Source organism: Sarcophilus harrisii, chromosome 3 (genome assembly GCF_902635505.1).
Source record: "Sarcophilus harrisii chromosome 3, mSarHar1.11, whole genome shotgun sequence".
NCBI classification, from domain to species: domain Eukaryota; kingdom Metazoa; phylum Chordata; class Mammalia; order Dasyuromorphia; family Dasyuridae; genus Sarcophilus; species Sarcophilus harrisii.
Window position 1 is genome coordinate 291,422,972 of NC_045428.1, and position 17,147 is coordinate 291,440,118.

Sequence of the window (17,147 nt, forward strand, 5' to 3'; positions counted from 1 at the left end):
TAGAAGACAATAATATCCAGTTATTTAATTTCCTAGGATTAAATAATACAAAGCATTCAAAATGTTCTATTTTTTGGAGAGGAAGGAGTTAAGTAACCTACTTTCAGTATTAGAAATATTTTACACATATCCTAAATAATGTCAAATATATTTCTTTGATGTTGTAGTTTTCTATTTTCCTAGCTTATTAGGCTTGGAATTATCTCTTCGGGTATGACGATGACTCAGACTACTATCCTCTATTTCTATTAGTCCTTCCTCTCTGAGACTTTAGACTAACTAGAAAAGGTGAGAGGACAAGAATCCCCCAAGACACTAATGGGGCAATGGTATTTCAAAAACCCTTTGCAATCCAATCTCTTCTCTTTCTTTCTGTCCCTATTGTTGTCTGTCTGTCTTTGTTTATTTTGTGTGCTATATTAAATAGTAATAAGCAGTGATGTATATTTCTGGTTTCCTTCCTTCTCCATTGTTCCCCCGTGTTCCACACTCTTGCATAGCTGTCCCCATTCTATGTTTTAAGTTTCAGTTTGGTCTGATTCCGGGTCCTCAAGTCTCCATGAGTGTGGGGCATTTCCCCTGGAACACTAATATAGAATTAACTCATAAAGTATTTGTCTAAATCTGAAGTTGTCTACGGGGATGCAAGCATCTAGGTGGGTGGCCTGTGAGAGATGATCGAGTCAGGGGTAGTAGGACCCAGAGAATTAGGGCTTCCGCTTACCTGTGGGGACACCTGCCAAGAGATCAGTTTCCCAAAGTCTGTCCTTAAAATTGAAGCAGACATGAGAGATGAGATAGGTACATGTTCTCCTTAACCTGTAGAGCACAGGTTGGTACTGAGGGAGGCTTGAGTAGGAGTGTCAGGAATGATGACCGGTCAGTGAGTTGGTCTTCTGCTATATTTTCTTCAGTAAGAATTATTTTATAGGGGGAGCTAGGTGGTGCAGTAGATAGAGCATCAAACCCGAAGTCAGAAGCACAGGGGTTCAAATCTGGTCTCAGACAGTTACCAATTCCTAGCTGTGGGATTCTGGGCAAGTCACTTAACCCCAATTGCCTCAGCAAAAAAATAAAATAATTTTATGGAAGGATCTTTCAATTGTAATCTTCCTATAATTGCTGAGTCAGTAGCATTTTGGGATTCTTTATATGTTTCTTGCAGGTCACTAGGGGGTTCTATAGGGAGAGTACAGTTCAGGAAAATCTGAGTTCAAACCTGTGTGTCTTTGAGCAAATCATTTAACCTCTTTTTGCCTCAGTTCTTCATCTATAAAATGCGGATAGTAAGAGCATCTATCTTGCAAGATTGATGGGAGGATCAAATGAAATAATTGTAAAGAACTTATCACAGTGCTAAGCAAACTATTGTATTTCATTCATTTATTTATTTACGTATGTGTGTAGGCAATTAGGGTTGTGACTTGCCCAGGATCACACAGTAAATTATAAATATCTAAAGACAGATTTGAACCCAGATCCTCCTGACTTCAGAGTCCCTGTTGTTATTATTATTTCATGCAGCAAGATGAACTGCTAACTTTGGATAATCTCTCACTCTGTCATCTTCCCAGAATTCCTGAAGCTCATTTTGCCTTTTATGTGCAACATCCTGGGGACTAAGCAGTAGATTTGTGATCTTAGCTTTTGTGATGCAAAATAGTATTGTCATAAGTAGTTATTTTATCTAATTCTCATCTCTGCATTGGTGAAACTATAGGAAAAGTCCTTTAAACATCTAGAAGTGAGATGCCTCTGTGCTTCTCATGCTTAATCATACTTTTCTAAGCTTTATGCCATAAATTGACAAATGAGTATAACACACATTTGTTGTTGTTCAGTTGTTTCAGTCATGTACAACTCTTTTTGACCCTATTGGGGGTTTTCTTGGCAAAGATACTAGAGTAGATTGCCATTTCTCTCTCCAGTTCATTTTACAGATGAAGAAACTTAGGTAAACATAGTTAAGTGGATTGCCCAGGGTCACACAGTTTGGAAATGTCTAAGATGAAATTTGAACTCAGGAAGATGAATCTACAGGCTCAGGGCTCTATCTGCTGTGCTACGTAACCATTCTTGTATAATTTTCATAAGGGACTAAAAGTCTATGAAGTTGAAGGACCTGAAATCAGATCTGATCTCTTGACAATTTGCTCTTCTATAGCCTTGACCCAGGCCCAATAACCTCCCTGGGGCTTAGTTTCATGATCTATAAAATGAAGAGTTTGGATTAGAAGATTTCTGAGATTACTCCTTCCCATCTATGACACTGTGATTCTGTATTTGGAGTAACAATAAGGTATTTAAAAATGGTTCCAAATAATTTATTTTAGTGGAACTCTATGTGGATGCTATGACAAAAGTTGTCTCATTTCCTTATTCTCCTTTCAGTTTTTGTTCTTATTGCTTAAGCCAGCTTTTTGGATGGTATCAAAGGAAAGAATTAAGTCAACAATTCTTGAATAACCAATTGCCAGGAACATTTTTTTAAACTAGCATAACAATAGTTTGTTGTATTGAAAATGGCTGAAAAAACATGAGATACCTCATATTTCCAAAGCTTTAAAAAAAAAAAAAACTTTTGGGAAGAAAAGGGGACATGAAAATTATGCAGATTTCAAAATAAGGATCACATGATCTTTATGGAAGACCAGTGAATAATGCTGCAGAAAGAAGATTGTAATCCCTACAGGTGAACTTATATATGTTATGTTCAAAATTTTTAGAGGATTTTCCTTGGGACATTTAAGAAAATAATCTCAAATGAACATGAATAACATCTTCAGCTTTTTATATCAATTGTGATTTATGTTTGCTTGTAAGGAAATGCCTTGTTAGTTGCTGTCCAGAACAGTGTGACAGCCCTGTGTTTTCTAGACAAAAACAGTGGAGGGGGGGAGGGGGAGAAGTTTGTAAGCAAAAATCAGAGATAGGAAGATCCTGGTATGTGGGGGAAATAAGTGATTGTAAGAGTGAGTAAAGAATCAGAAACTAACAAGCAAGATAAATGTAGGGTGCTGGATAAAAGAGATAATATGGAGAGGTCTTTAGAGTATTTATTTAGCCATATGTTAATTCTGTTAGATCAGGGTTTCTTTACCTAGAACTATGCCATAGTTATATAGATTCCAGGCAGTCCATGAACTTGAATGGAAAGGAAAAAATTGTCTTCATTTTCACCAAGTTCTAAATGAAATTTAGCATTTTCTTCAGTTATTTACAAACTTTCTAAGATAGGATCCATAAACTTCAAAGGGCTGCCAAAGGGGCTCATGGCGCGCACACACACACACACACACACACACACACACACACAGTTAAGAATCCTTGTGTTAGATGAATTTTTCCTTCCTTTCTCCTTTTCTCTTCAACCCAACACTTAAATAAATATTTTAAGGATCCTTGGATTGCTTTTTTTTTGTAGAGGGATGAAGAGAAGGGAGGATATTTTGCTGCTACAAGCCAAAGCCATCCACTTTATAAACCAATTTTCCAAGTTGATGTGTACCCCATCCATATCCTCTTTTTTTTTTTTTTTCCAAAACTTAGTCTTTATTGATCCTTGGAAAATTGATATATGGTTCTGGGATCATAGATTTAGGAGCTAAGAGGAAAACTAGAGACCATCTAGTTCAGAGATTTAGGATTAACTGTCTAGTAAACTTTTTGATTTTATAGATAAAATGAGGCTCCACATGGAGCTTAAGTGACTTGCTGATGGTCTTTTCCTATATCACGGCCTGTCCTCTATCTGAAATGTTCTGACTTTAATAACTCAGTCATTTTGGAACCAGGAAAAGACATCCTGCATTAGTGAAAAGAAGTAAGGAGGAAAAGAAGGAGAGAATAAAGTATAAATAAGAAAGCAAAAAAGGAGGGAAAAAGGAGGAAGGAAGGGAGGAAGGTAAGTAGAGAAGGAGAAAGGAAGGGAGGGAGGAAGGAAAGAAGAACAAAGGAAGAAAGGAAAGGAAAAAGGGAAGAAGGTAACAAGAGGATGGAGGAAGGAATTGGTTTGTAGATAAGTTCAACATGAAATATAGGCTTAATCAATTTACCTTTTTCAGCTTTTAAGAGTAGAAATTGAATAACTATGTGGATGTTAGAAATTTATTTCCTTTTCCCCAGGTCTGAGCCTAATATGGGAATAAGACTTCTTGTAGTTACTTCATAAAAGTGATGCAAAAAAGGGGTCTTCTAAATCTTAAAATGCTGCAGAAGTCTATAAATTCACAGAATCATAATTTTAGAACTGGCAAGGACCTTAGAGAACAAGTTTGTGTTTCCCTTCTGTTTCTCCCTCTTATCCTTGATTTTTGGTTTTGTTTTGTTCTGATTGTTTAGTTTTTGCAGAAGAAGCTGTCTTTGGCTTGTCTGGCCACATGGCCTCACTCACAAGAATACAGGACTTCACAGAAAACAGATTGTGTTGGTAGCTGGAAGATTTGTTGCCTTGACCTGTGTTCTGCCTCTGCTGAAACCAAGGCAGGGTAAAGTGGGAGTAAAGCCAATCCTTGCATCCTCTCAGGCTGGCTTAGACATGGGGGAGAGATATGCTTTGTGGAGTGGGGGAATGAGAGTCTAGCTGCCTTCCTGGCCAGATCAAGTCACTGCCTAACCATTAACAGAGGCTTTTTTTTTTTTTTTTTTTTTTTTTTTCCTCAGCAGGGTCCAGGGAATTATAGGCTCTGGGAATGCATAGCAAAATGCAGCATATATGCTGTGTTGAATGAGATATCCGTAGCATATCACATTATCATGAGTTGTGCGATCCAGTTCTTTTCCCAGGGTGCCATGATGAAAAAATTTACCATGCTTTGGGATTGTCACAGGCCAGAGAGAAGTAGCTGCCCCTACAGATTTCTGTTTGACGATTTGTTTCATCTACAATGTCAGTTCTCAATTTTCCAGGGCAATGTATATTTAGTTCTATCATTTTTGTCTTTTTTTGCCACCTGTCCCTTTGGCAGATTGGTGAATAGGCAAAATTTATTCAAGTTCAATTTATTAATTGAACAAATGTGTATTGATGAAGGCCAGTTTCAGCACCTTCTCTTCTCTGGCACCACCATGTGGTAGAGTTGCTAATAAACAAGGAAGTATTTAAAAAGAGGCAAAAATGAGAAATCATAACAATTATTTTTTTTTCTTGCTCATTTCTTTGTCCCTATCTTTCTTCATTTTGTCCACAAAGAGTAGAAAGAGAGAAAAGATTCTGTGAATGATGTCATAGCCAAGATAGATTTGTTTCAACTTCAAATTATTGTTCTCAGGTCTAAAACAGGGAGATGCGTGTTCAAGAAAAATGGTGGATACCACTATAGAAAAGGTTTATCAAAGATAAAACTTTTCAAATGCTCCTGTTTGCAGATGTCATTATTTACATTAAGCATTGCAGTGCTAAATAAATGAGATCCATAATCATTCAAAATAATTTTCCCTAATTATGGACACAGATGTCTTCAAAGATTGAACTAGGCTTGAAATCAGGAGGAGACAAGTTTGAATTCCACCTCAAACACTTATCAGCCTTGGAACTCTAGAAAAAAGCATGTAGCCTTTCTGTGCTTCCCTTTCTTCATTTATTAAATGAGACACTAGGATTCCATGACCTCAGAGATCACTTCCATAATCCACACATTTTATTTGACTAAATATTTCATCATCACTTGGATTGTTCAATATTATTCAAGACATATCCATCACTTAAACTAAAAAACAATTGATTAGTTTTAGTTTTTGAACTTCTTTGCAGAAGCACATCTCTCTCTCTTTGAATTGAGGACAGAGATGATATAGATTGGATCTGCATAGTTTAGATAAGTCCTCTGACTACCCTATGTATATCAGCTGCAGTTTGGTTGGTAAATTTTGGGCCTTCAGGATGTGATTTCTTTTTTCTTTTAGAAATGAATTAAAACTATATCTTATCACCTTATACTCCTCCTTCTCCTCATAAATTGGTATCTCTTCTCTCTGTGACTCTTCACTGCTCTTTTTAATAGCTTATTTCTTTTCTCTTTTATTTGATTGATTTCTCTGTTCTCTTTTTCTTCACATTCACACTCACATTCACCACACATTCCATAAGAAAATATAACAGAGGGAAAAAACCTCAAAATAATAAACTCTGTGAAATAATAAATTGGTATAAACAATATATTGTTATCCATTATTTCATGAAATATTACAAAAACCTGGATATTTGCAAAACTAAGTCCAAATTCCTTGGTGGAGGTGTCCAAGAAACGAATTTAAGTTTGACTTTAAATTTAACTTAGGTACTAACAGACATGATTTAAATTTAAATGTTACTCAAAAGAGGGACAACTCTTTTGATATGTAGACAAACTTTTCTAGAGGATAATGAAACACACACAAAACATTGTAGGCCTAAAAGCAGCCATCAATTAAGAAAGCGTTAAAGCTCAAACTTACCTAATATTTAATACCAATGATTAATCAAAATCCCTAACCCTATATTGGACAATTCTATAATTATTTAGAAGATATAATGCTAATATGAGTAACCTGAATATATTCTCCTTGCACAAGCATAAATAGGGATGGGAACTACAGCTTACACTTAACCAAACAAATAACTATAACCATAATCTGTCTTCTCGCTCCATTTGCATACCCCTAAACTCTTTGTTTTCAGGACAACAAGAGATAGCTTAGTATCATAAGATCAATTATGTTTGAAGAAAAAGGCTCTTTCAACATCATAGATCTAGAGTAAGAAAGGCACCTAAGAGCCTGCCTTGCCTAGTCTAATGTTTCAGATGAGAAGCATGGGGACCCAGGTAATTAAGTGATTTGTGCAAGGTCATAGAGGTTTTGAGCATGAGAGATGGGATTTGAACCAGTTCCTTTGATTTTCAGAGCTAATATATTTTCTACATATTCTGGGGACTTTGTTAAAGGAAAATAAAATGTGAAAAGTAACTTGCCCATTTTTTGCCCCTGCTAGGTAATCTGGTATATGTGTTTTAGACCATGTGGATAGTCTTGATGTTAGCTCTCCAGTGTTTTTCTTAGAGGAAAACATTGTGAGCAGTCTGTACACAAGACAATTTGTTGCACACTTGGAAATCTTAAACATTGTACACCAACATTTTTCTAGTTTCTCTGGGTACCATGATTTCTGTAATCAACATAGGGGATAATGATCTGGACTTTAAATCTTATACTTTGTTATGAATGCCTCTTGATTTATGCATGTCATGCTCTTGCTACATTGGATACAATTTTGGGTTTTTTTCTTGAATATTTAGACTTTTTTGAGGGATTTGAGAACATGCATGTTGTCATTGAAGAGTCATCAATTCTCTCCATGGGCAGCTCTCTCAAAGAAGAGAAAAAAGGGAAGAATTTTTAGTGTTTTTTGGACATGCATTAGAATTTATGACTGCTAACAGAAGGGGCACCTGCAGGAGTGAAAACATGTCCTTTATCTCCTCCTTCCTCGTCCTGTTAACATTTAGTCTAAATTGTCTTAAAAACAAACATTCATTTCTATGTAGAACTGCATATCTTGAATTTTTGTCTGATATTAACACATTCTCCTTGTTCTGAGAGCATCTGAGATATATAATCTGCATTTAATCATCTGTTTTATATATGTATATGTACATATATATATTATATAGTGGAAGAAGAGTTCAAAGTAAATGAACAGAGAGTTCAGGAAGCTGAGGTAGAGGGAGTAGGTCTGAGTGGGTGAACATAGAGAAGTATCAGGAACATTTAAAGAGTGTTCTGGGATGTTTACAAAGCTGTGTGTAGGAAGGGATATTTGAAAGGAGGAGTCTGTTTGCAAAGATGGGGTCTAGGGTTATTTGTTGAGATGGAACTATTTGTCAAATGGGGGTGGAGGAGATTTTCAGAATAGAAAGATTTGGGAAGCTGGAGGGTTATGTTTGCAAAGGGGGGAATCAAGAAGGCAGGAAAACAATGGAGGATGTTTGAGGAACTTGGGATGAGAGGATGCTGAGTTTGGAATTTATTTAAAAAAAGACTAGGGCTAAAAATACTACTGTTTTCCTTAGCCAATGATTATTATCATCTTTCTTACTTTTTAATGGATGGATTGAGGGCAAAAACTGAAACCAAACAAACAAGAAACATTTATTAAATTGCTATTATATGCCAGGCCCTAGGAGGCATTTACACACACACACACACACACGTATAAAACCAGTGATTAAAGTGAACTTTGGATCTTATATCCATTATTTTCCAGTATAAAACCTAACTTCTGTAAACAATATGAATTTGCAACTTTTTAGTCTAAAATAGTATTGCTCAAACTTTTTTATCTAGCTCACTCCCCAGTCTATTCCCAGAAAAAAATTCCTATAGAATTAATGGAATAATGAAATATATTGATCAGATATCAAGACTTCCTTAGCCATGATAAACAAATTATTTAATCACACCTGCACATACTTCTAAAAGACTCTCTAGTGCAGATGTGGAATACAATTAGCTACAGGTTGTATAAAGCCTATGAAATCATTTGCTAAAGCAACTGCAGGCAATGATGAGCTGAAAGCTAGGTACAACAATGTCCCACTGCTTGCCTACAAATGATGTTACAAATATCCAAATGGTCCTTGGTAGGAAAAAAATTCCCCATCCCTGCTCTAGTGGATGTATGGAGGGTGTCTCCCACACCAGTTGAGGATCCAGGATTTTTCGAACCTCTCAAATTCTTAAAGTGCCTTCCAAGTCTGGAATTGCTGTCTCAGGATTGTGGGTCAATCACCTATAATCAGGAAAAGAAGAGGAGGCAGCCAGGGCCCTAAGGTACATACATTCTCAGGCTTTTCCAGCCAGGGCGCATACTTTTGCTACAGTGTATTCATAGCACATTGGGCCTAGATCAGGGAAAGAAAGAACCCCTTTCACAATCCATCTTGGTGAAATTACTACAAATCCTATAGAACTGAAATAAGAGTCTACATATTTCTTTTTTTCTAACTTGTATCAGAAAAACCCTCATTGCTACACTCACAAATTGTGAGTAAATGGGCCAAGGGATCAACCAGAATTTGCTGCCAAATGCCAAGTGCTGATCTTTTCAGCATTAAGTTATGCAGGATCCACAGAGTTACTTGAAGCCTCCAGAAGTGCATTCTTTCCTTGCCATGTATACTTTATGTGGTACAAAATTTCTGCTACATGTATGAATGAATGAATGAAAAAATAAAATAAATAAAAATAAAATAAAAATGCATACATTCACATGTATATGTAAACTTCTACATAAACAGTTTTCAACAAATTGCTTTTCAAAGATAATAGAATTACGATGTTTGAACATATGTGCTCACCAAAGGCATTTGCCACAGATTATATATCTCAGATGCTCTCAGAACAAGGAGAATGTGTTAATATCAGACAAAAATTCAAGATATGCAGTTCTACATAGAAATGAATGTTTGTTTTTAAGACAATTTAGACTAAATGTTAACAGGACGAGGAAGGAGGAGATAAAGGACATGTTTTCACTCCTGCAGAAGACTCCAAATTGAAGGGAGATTCCCTGTAAATAGTGAGATCTTCCCATTGTTCCTATTTGAAGATACCACTGTGCTCATTTCCCCAATGACTTAATTTGATAAAGTGTGAAGACCAGGCCTTTAAAACCTTCTGAGTTGGGGAGGCAGGAAATGGAATTTTTAAAGATTATTTGCATTGTCCCCTGAATTTGTTTTCATTACCATAAATCTAAAATCAGAGCAGTTCTGGTATTCATAGTTAGTGTTCATGCATAGATAGAGACATGGTTTTGAAAGTAATGTTTTACTAAGAGTGTCTGTTTGGCAGATACAATTTGAAAGGAAATACCAGTCAAAAAGGTTGAAAGGGATGGAATCTGAGTAGGATTTTTCACTAAAAAACATTTCTGTGGTTTACTTTTTTAAAAATTATTTTCTTCTACAAAAAACAACCATGGTTACTTTTTTTGTTTCTTTGTTGTTGTTGTTGCTGCTGCTGCTGCTTCCTTGGTGGTTGTATGCTTCTGGGGCAAATGTTATCCATTAAAGATCTCTTTCTGACTGTGGCTTTTTTTTTTTTTTTGATGTGGGAAAGATGAAGCCTTGGAGTAATGAATAGAAAATCAGCTTGAGTCAGGAAGAATTGGATTCTGTCCTTCCTTCTGATATATATTAGCTGTGTGATCCTCTATTAAATTATTTAACTTCTAAATGCTCCAGGCCAACTACAACTATAAATTGAAGAGTAGTTGCACATTTGTGCTAATAAAGAAAGTTGCCAGGAGTTTATCTATACCAAGGTTTATTAACTTTTTTCACTTGCACCGTTTTTTGCCCAAGAAATTTTTACTCACACCCTGAGTATATAGGTATATAAAATAGATATACAAATCAAACATTTACTGGTAATAACTCATAATTTCACAACCTCCACATTCAGTTATGTATCAATATATGAGGTCTCAACCCACAGTTTAAGAAACTAGTCTATACCAGTGGTTCTCAAAAGTGCAGTCTATTGACCCCTCTTTGAGGGGGGCCATGAGAGCCAAACATTTTTCATGACAATAATAAAATGTTATTTGCTTTTGAAAGTATTCCCCCCCCCTTCTAACTATATATCTGTATGAAGCTAGATTTTCTTCATATACTTCAACCAAAAGAATATGTCTCAATAGAATGAATGCAGAAACAGATGGGAAAATGCAGCTGTCTCCTATTAAACCAAACATTAAAGAATTTTGTAATAATATGTAATTTTTTGGGGGAAAATAGTTTATAAAACCTAAATATTTAGGTTTATTGTTACTTTAAGTGAATTAATCAGTAATTTAAATATCAATTTTAATTTCCAACATAACAAATATGGATAGATGTAGCCCACCTAAACAAAAACACAAGTTGTTGTGAAGATAAAATAAGATCTTTGTAAATAATTTCACAGACCTTTAAGTATTACATAAATGCCATCTATTATTGCTGCTGTTGCTGCTGTTAAAAACTCTTTGGTGCTCTCATTTTTAAATCTAAAGTCCTAAGAGTTGAAAGTTTGAGAACAGCTGGTTTACACCAATGAATTTTACAGGCCTGGACAAAACAAAACAAACCAAAAAACCATCAGTGTGGATTAGAAAACAAATGAAAATGTTCCTGCACATTTTAACTTCCTTCATGTTTAGGCTTTCTGTATGTTTCCCTTGATGGTGTTTCAGATGTGCACCAGATGGCTGCTGGTCTCTTGACTAGACTCTTCTGTGGGTCTACATGTAACATACATCCACAGCAGAGCCCTTGGAACTCTTACTTCCACCACAAAGGCAAAGGATTCTTGTGTACAAGAAGGATTCAAATGTTAACTATATAAGGCTTTATACAGGATATTCAAAACATGTAAAGTGCAGGACATAAGAAGTTAGGAAAGCAGAAAGAGTCTCGTGCTTTTTTCTCAGTATGAGGGAAGGAGAGGAAATCTAATGTCCAGGTAAGTAACAGTAATAGAAATTGAATTTTCACTTAGATCTGACTTCTTCAGAAATCTGTACCAATAGCACTAAAGCCACAACTAAAAAATGACTTGTACTTGCTAAGTAAACATTAATGATTTTAAAATTTGAAATGATTTCAGTGGCTGAAATATAACTCTAAGCTACATTTTTGGAATATACCTGGTTAGGGATTGTGTATACCTTATTAGTTTGAGGCATATGGAGAGATAAAATTAACTCCCAATATAAACATTGTAAATGTGGAGTGATTTAAAATATGGGATTAGCATTGAGAACTCTATTTATGTTGTTGTTGTGAAACCTTATTTATAAGGCCAATTTCTGTGACCTTCTTTGATTATACTCTCTGGTTCATTTTGCCTATTATCACATCCATGCCTTCTCTTCCTATTGTGTCCTACCCCTAATATATTATTCCTATTCCAGGTCATTAGACCACAGTTTATTTTCCCAGATACAGTGCTCTAATGCCTACATAATATTTTCTTCACTATTCTCTGTTTTATAAGTATTATACCCATTTCAAAGATGAGGAAATTAAGTCTCAGAGAGGTCAAATGATTTGCCCAAAATAAGTATTTGAGAGCAAGTAACTGTGGCAAGTTTGGACTATAGGTTTTCCTGAATCCAAATTCTATATTTTATTATGCTCACATTGTCTTGTATGATTGAAAAAGATGGCAGTCCCAGCTTCATCCAGAAGAAAAAAATGTTTTCTTCTTTTAAAAAATCAATAGCAACAACAAAATGCCAGCCTCTATCTTCAAGGACCTTATATTACTCTGAGAAATATGATACATAAACATAAATACAAGAAATTTTGAAAAAGGGAAGAAGATTAAGATAAGGTAAAGAGAAGCATCAGAGTATGGGATCCCGGAACAGAATATTGTTCAAGACACAGTGACTTAATGGATATATCAATAGAGATTATTAGCAATTATTCTATAACTTAGAGTCCTGAGATGAATGAGGCTAAGACAGCTGGTCACTTGGTCAATAAGTATTAGAACCATGATTCTAATCCCAGTATTCTTGACTGTCAATTCCAGGAAATTCTTTTAGAGCTGGGCTTGGAGGAAAATCTTTTATTGCTTTATGATAATGTCCATTTTAAGTCAGTTCACATTTGTCTGCTTAATTTTGTTGATACAGTACCCCAAACTATCACTAAAATAAATGCTTTGATGTCTACATGTACAAAATGTCTTTAGTCTTTAGTGAATTGAGTGACAAAATTCACATTGGTTTTGTATTTGGGCATCTATGGGTAAGCAAGCAACAAGAAGTGTCTGTTAAGTACTACTATGTATCCAGGAACTTTGTTAAGTGCTAGAGATACAAAGCAAAAGCTATAACATTTACTTCCTGCAACAAGGAGCTTACATTCTAATGGAAGGGGGACAATTTGTGCATAAATTGGCACCTACCAGATAAATAGTTGGCAGATAATAGCCTTCCAGGAGATGGAAGTAGCAGCTAAGGCATGATGACTGACCTCCTGGAGGAGATGAGATTTTAAGGACACCAATGATTCTTGTTATTCAGTTGTGTCTGACTCGGTGACTCCATTTGAGGTTCTCTTGCTAAAAAATACTAAAGTAGTTTGCCATTTCTTTCACCAGCTCATTTTACGGATGAAAAAATTGAGGCAGAGTTAAGTGACTTGTTCAAAGTCGCACAGCTAGTATATGTCTGAGGCTGGATTTGAACTCAACTCTTCCTGTTGCTAAGCCCTGCATCCTATTCATTGTGCCACGTAGTGCCCAATGCCAAGTCATTCTTAGTTGTCAGATAGTAAAAAGGAGAATGTTCCACTTGTGGGAGCCAGTCAGTAAAAAGAATAAAGACTGGACAGGGATTATTTTCCAGAAAGATTTGGCAACTGAAGGGATATGTGACTTGAACGAGGTGTAAAAGATTAAAAAGCAAACTTGTTAGTAAATGTTCTCTTCCTATGCTTTTATGATTTGCTTTCTGCCTACATACTACTGATAAAGTTTTTAAATGGAATTAGTAGGTTTGCCTGATGGACATTTTTTTGGGATGAGAGTAATTTTGAACAGTTGGGGGAACATAGCAGTGTGTTCATCTGGCTTCATTGTTTAAAATAGCCTTTTATGGAAGAACTAGCACAGTGACTATCTGTGCCCGGAAAACCAAAGAAGAGCAATTAGATAACCCATCTAAAATTTAAGAAGTGCTGTTGTAGTTTTCATTCTAATATTTTAAAAGGCTAAATGATTTAGGAGGGAAGGAAACATTTGGCTGATTTCAAGTACCCCAACCACAAACTCCTAGAAATATGTCTTTACGCATGGTATAAACTAACTTGTATTTGTCTATTTTGTATATACTTGTATTTATTAATTTCCTATTTATGCTGCATATATGTATTTTGCACAGTCCTTAGTATAGTGCCTAGAATATACTAGACATTTAATAGATACTTATAGTTTGAGAGGCAGTATGGTATAATAGAAAGAGCAGGATTTGAAGTAAGATGATCTTTAAAGTGATGAGTCCCCATTTTGATACTAATTAGTCATAGAATTCACCTAATTCTCTACATCTCTATTCCTTCCATTTAAATAAACTGAAAGATTCTAGTAGATGGATGAAACTGAATATGGAATTAGAAGACCTGGGTTTGAATTTAAGCTTATGAATAAGGAAACTGAGATTCAAAGAAATTGAGTAATTTGCCCAAATTTTCTGAAGCTTATTAAATGGTGGAGTTATAATGAGAACCCCATATCTTCTTATTCCTAGGATTCTTTTTAGTATATCAAGCTAAAAGATTTTTGAATGGGAGAGTGACATAATTAACGCTGTACCCTTAAGGAAGTTGTTTTGATGATATGGAACCTTTGTTCCAATAGGATTCTAACTTTAAATCCCATGGTTTTGATTAGTGATCTCTGTCTATCTCTGTGTCTTTGTCTCTCTCTGTGTCTCTCTCTCTCTTTCTTTCTCTTTTTCCACCTCTCTCCTCCCATCCCTTCCCCCATCACTGAACTTCTATTTATGCACACCCCATCACTAGAAATAATGACACACTTATATCATAAATATAACTATCAAGTATAAGCAATAATTATTGTAACCTTATAAGTATTGATGGATTAAAATAAACCCAACAGTAATATATACATCAGAATTCATACATAAAATTGGGCCACATATGTTTAGAAAAATCATACATGCTTAACCTGTATTGGATTGCTAGTTTTGGAGAGTGGGAGGGGGGAGAGGGAGAGAAATTTGGAACACAGAAGTTTTGCAAAGGTGAATGCTGAAAACTAACTTTGAATGTATTTGAAAAAATTAAATCCTATTTTAAAAAAAAAAAGCTGGGTAATACTTTAGACATGTACTTAGCATCCCTGAGGAAGAGTGAGAATAGGTAGAACCATTCACCTACGGACACCTAGGTACCTCATTCCAATGAGTAGTATTAACAAGTATATGTATAACTAAAATCAAATTTTGGTAGCTATGGGCCATAGGTAATCTTGGTTGTCTATTCATGCCATTAGACTTCTAGATGAGAACCACAAAGAAAAAATAAAACCTGATAACAATTGGAGCTGTCCATCAATAAAATTGGTTATTTTGAATGAGTAATGTGTTTCCTAGAGAATAGATAATTGTTAGGAATACTGAAAACAGGATTCATGATTGGGGAAGAGTTTGGACAAAAGTACTTCTGCCATCCTTTTTAACTTTAAGATTCCTTGGGTTTCTAAGTCCTATGACTCATTCTTTGTTTGGGTTAGTTTTACCTAAGTAAATCTACTAGCCAGTTGTTGCAGAAGTTTGAACAAAATTTTTTTTCATCTTTTAGGCTAGTATCCAGACCTGGTTCCTCAGTAAAGCTGTGGAGTTGATGGTAGCTGTCCACATTTATTTTATCTTTTTATCATTTGGGGATCCCTGATTTTATTTGGGTACAACTAAGCCTTCTGAGTTCCTATCTTTTGTTTTTCAAATATATGCTCCCTGTTGAAGATTCTCATTGCTATTTTAAACAAGCCTCTATCTCCTGGGGTATTGTGTTCACTGAGGTGATAGACAAGTCCAAAATCTAATAAAAGACCTACTTATTTTCTCCAATTTATTTGGGATTGTTTAAATGGTTTCTGTTCTCTTCCTCTCTCCCTCCCATCTATGTGAACTTTTTAAATAAACTTTTACATTGAAGTCTTACAAAAAAACCAACATTTTACACATATAGATGTTAATAACAAACCCTTGGTGCTAACAATAAGAGCAGGATTATGGCACCAGCAATAATTTGAAAAAGGGAGAGACTTGAGAAGAGACTAATTAAGAGGTTGTTACAGAGGTTCTCGTACAAAAATAATGAGCACTTTATGTCAGGACTGGTACCTGATTAGATAAAGGAGATGAAGGAATTCAAGATGACTGAAGTATCAGGCTTTGATAATTGAGAGAATCATGATTTCATTGACAAAAATAGAGATATTAGAATAGCTAGAAATGTAGGATGCTTCACAAGTATGACTATTAAATGTTCTTCAAGAGCAAAAGTTTTTAACTTTTTTGTTTGTTATGATCCTTTTGGCAATCTGGTTCACTATTATATAATGTTGCTGATATTCATAATAGAAAGATATGCTCTATTCCACTTAGAAGTTAGTGAATTTTTTTTTCCATCCTAGCTTACAGATCTTTGGAAATCCTTGGGTCTGAGGACCTCAGGTTAACAGTCCATTCTCTAGAGACTATACTCTATCTACGAGAATATGAATTTTCTGCTAGTTTATAGCACTTAATAAAGGTTAAATAGATCTCCTCACCAATTGAAAACTAAGATTTTTGAAGAACATAGTCTATAAATACTTTCCATCTTTAAATATTCCCCTTTGAATGACCAACTTATTATTGTTCTCAGGATTTTTTTTTTCCCTTATGAGATTCTTGGCTTATTCTGACTGAAATAAGTGCGTTAGTATTGTTATTGTTATTTTAAAATAACAATATAGTTAACTTACCTGTCAACATCCATTTCCAAAATCTCATTGTTTATGGAAGAAATGTTAAATATATTTGCCAAAGTTTGAGTATGGGAACCTCAAGAATTTTCTTTCTAAGATCACAAGGGCAGTATCTTCCAGTGTTTGCAACAGAACTAGTAAAAAGGTCTTTCTTATGAACTGTTATTGTTTTTCAGTGAAGTAGGCCAAATGTATTAGTAAAATTCAATACTTGTTGAACAGTTGTTAGGGACATAGTTTCAATTTCTGATATTATTAGTAATTGTTATTAATCCCTATTCCTATTCAGATTTTTTTTTTTTTTTGCAATCTGCAGTGTAATTTTATTGGTTTATTAGTACAAATGAGTCATTCAATAAACATTTATTAAACACCAATATGCTTGCTTTGTGGTAAGCAATGTGCTAAGCATTGAAAATATAAATACAAAAGAAAAGACAATCCTTACTCCAAAAGAGCTTAGAATAAATCATGAAATTTGAGCTGGAAGGTCAGAATGCAAGATTTAAAGCTAGACATCAATTGACAGATGGTAGATCTTTGCTTAAGTTTTTCTTTACTTTTTTTTATTTTGGTTGAATAAAAATTATCTCTCTCTCTCTCTCTCTCTCTCTCTC

At 35.0% G+C, this 17,147-nt stretch overlaps 1 protein-coding gene across 12 annotated transcripts in view; it reads left to right on the top strand.

The window, feature by feature from the left end:
• The window catches only part of PHLDB2 (pleckstrin homology like domain family B member 2), a 142,492-nt gene that overhangs the window by 4,359 nt on the left and 120,986 nt on the right, over nucleotides 1–17,147 (top strand). Inside the window, exon 2 of one of the 12 annotated variants that reach the window (XM_031959643.1) lies at nucleotides 15,357–15,401. The exons of the other annotated variants lie outside the window; for them this stretch is intronic. The gene's annotated coding sequence lies outside the window, so the exon portion shown is untranslated. The remainder of the gene's footprint in view (nucleotides 1–15,356; nucleotides 15,402–17,147) is intronic. 12 annotated transcript variants of the gene reach the window in all.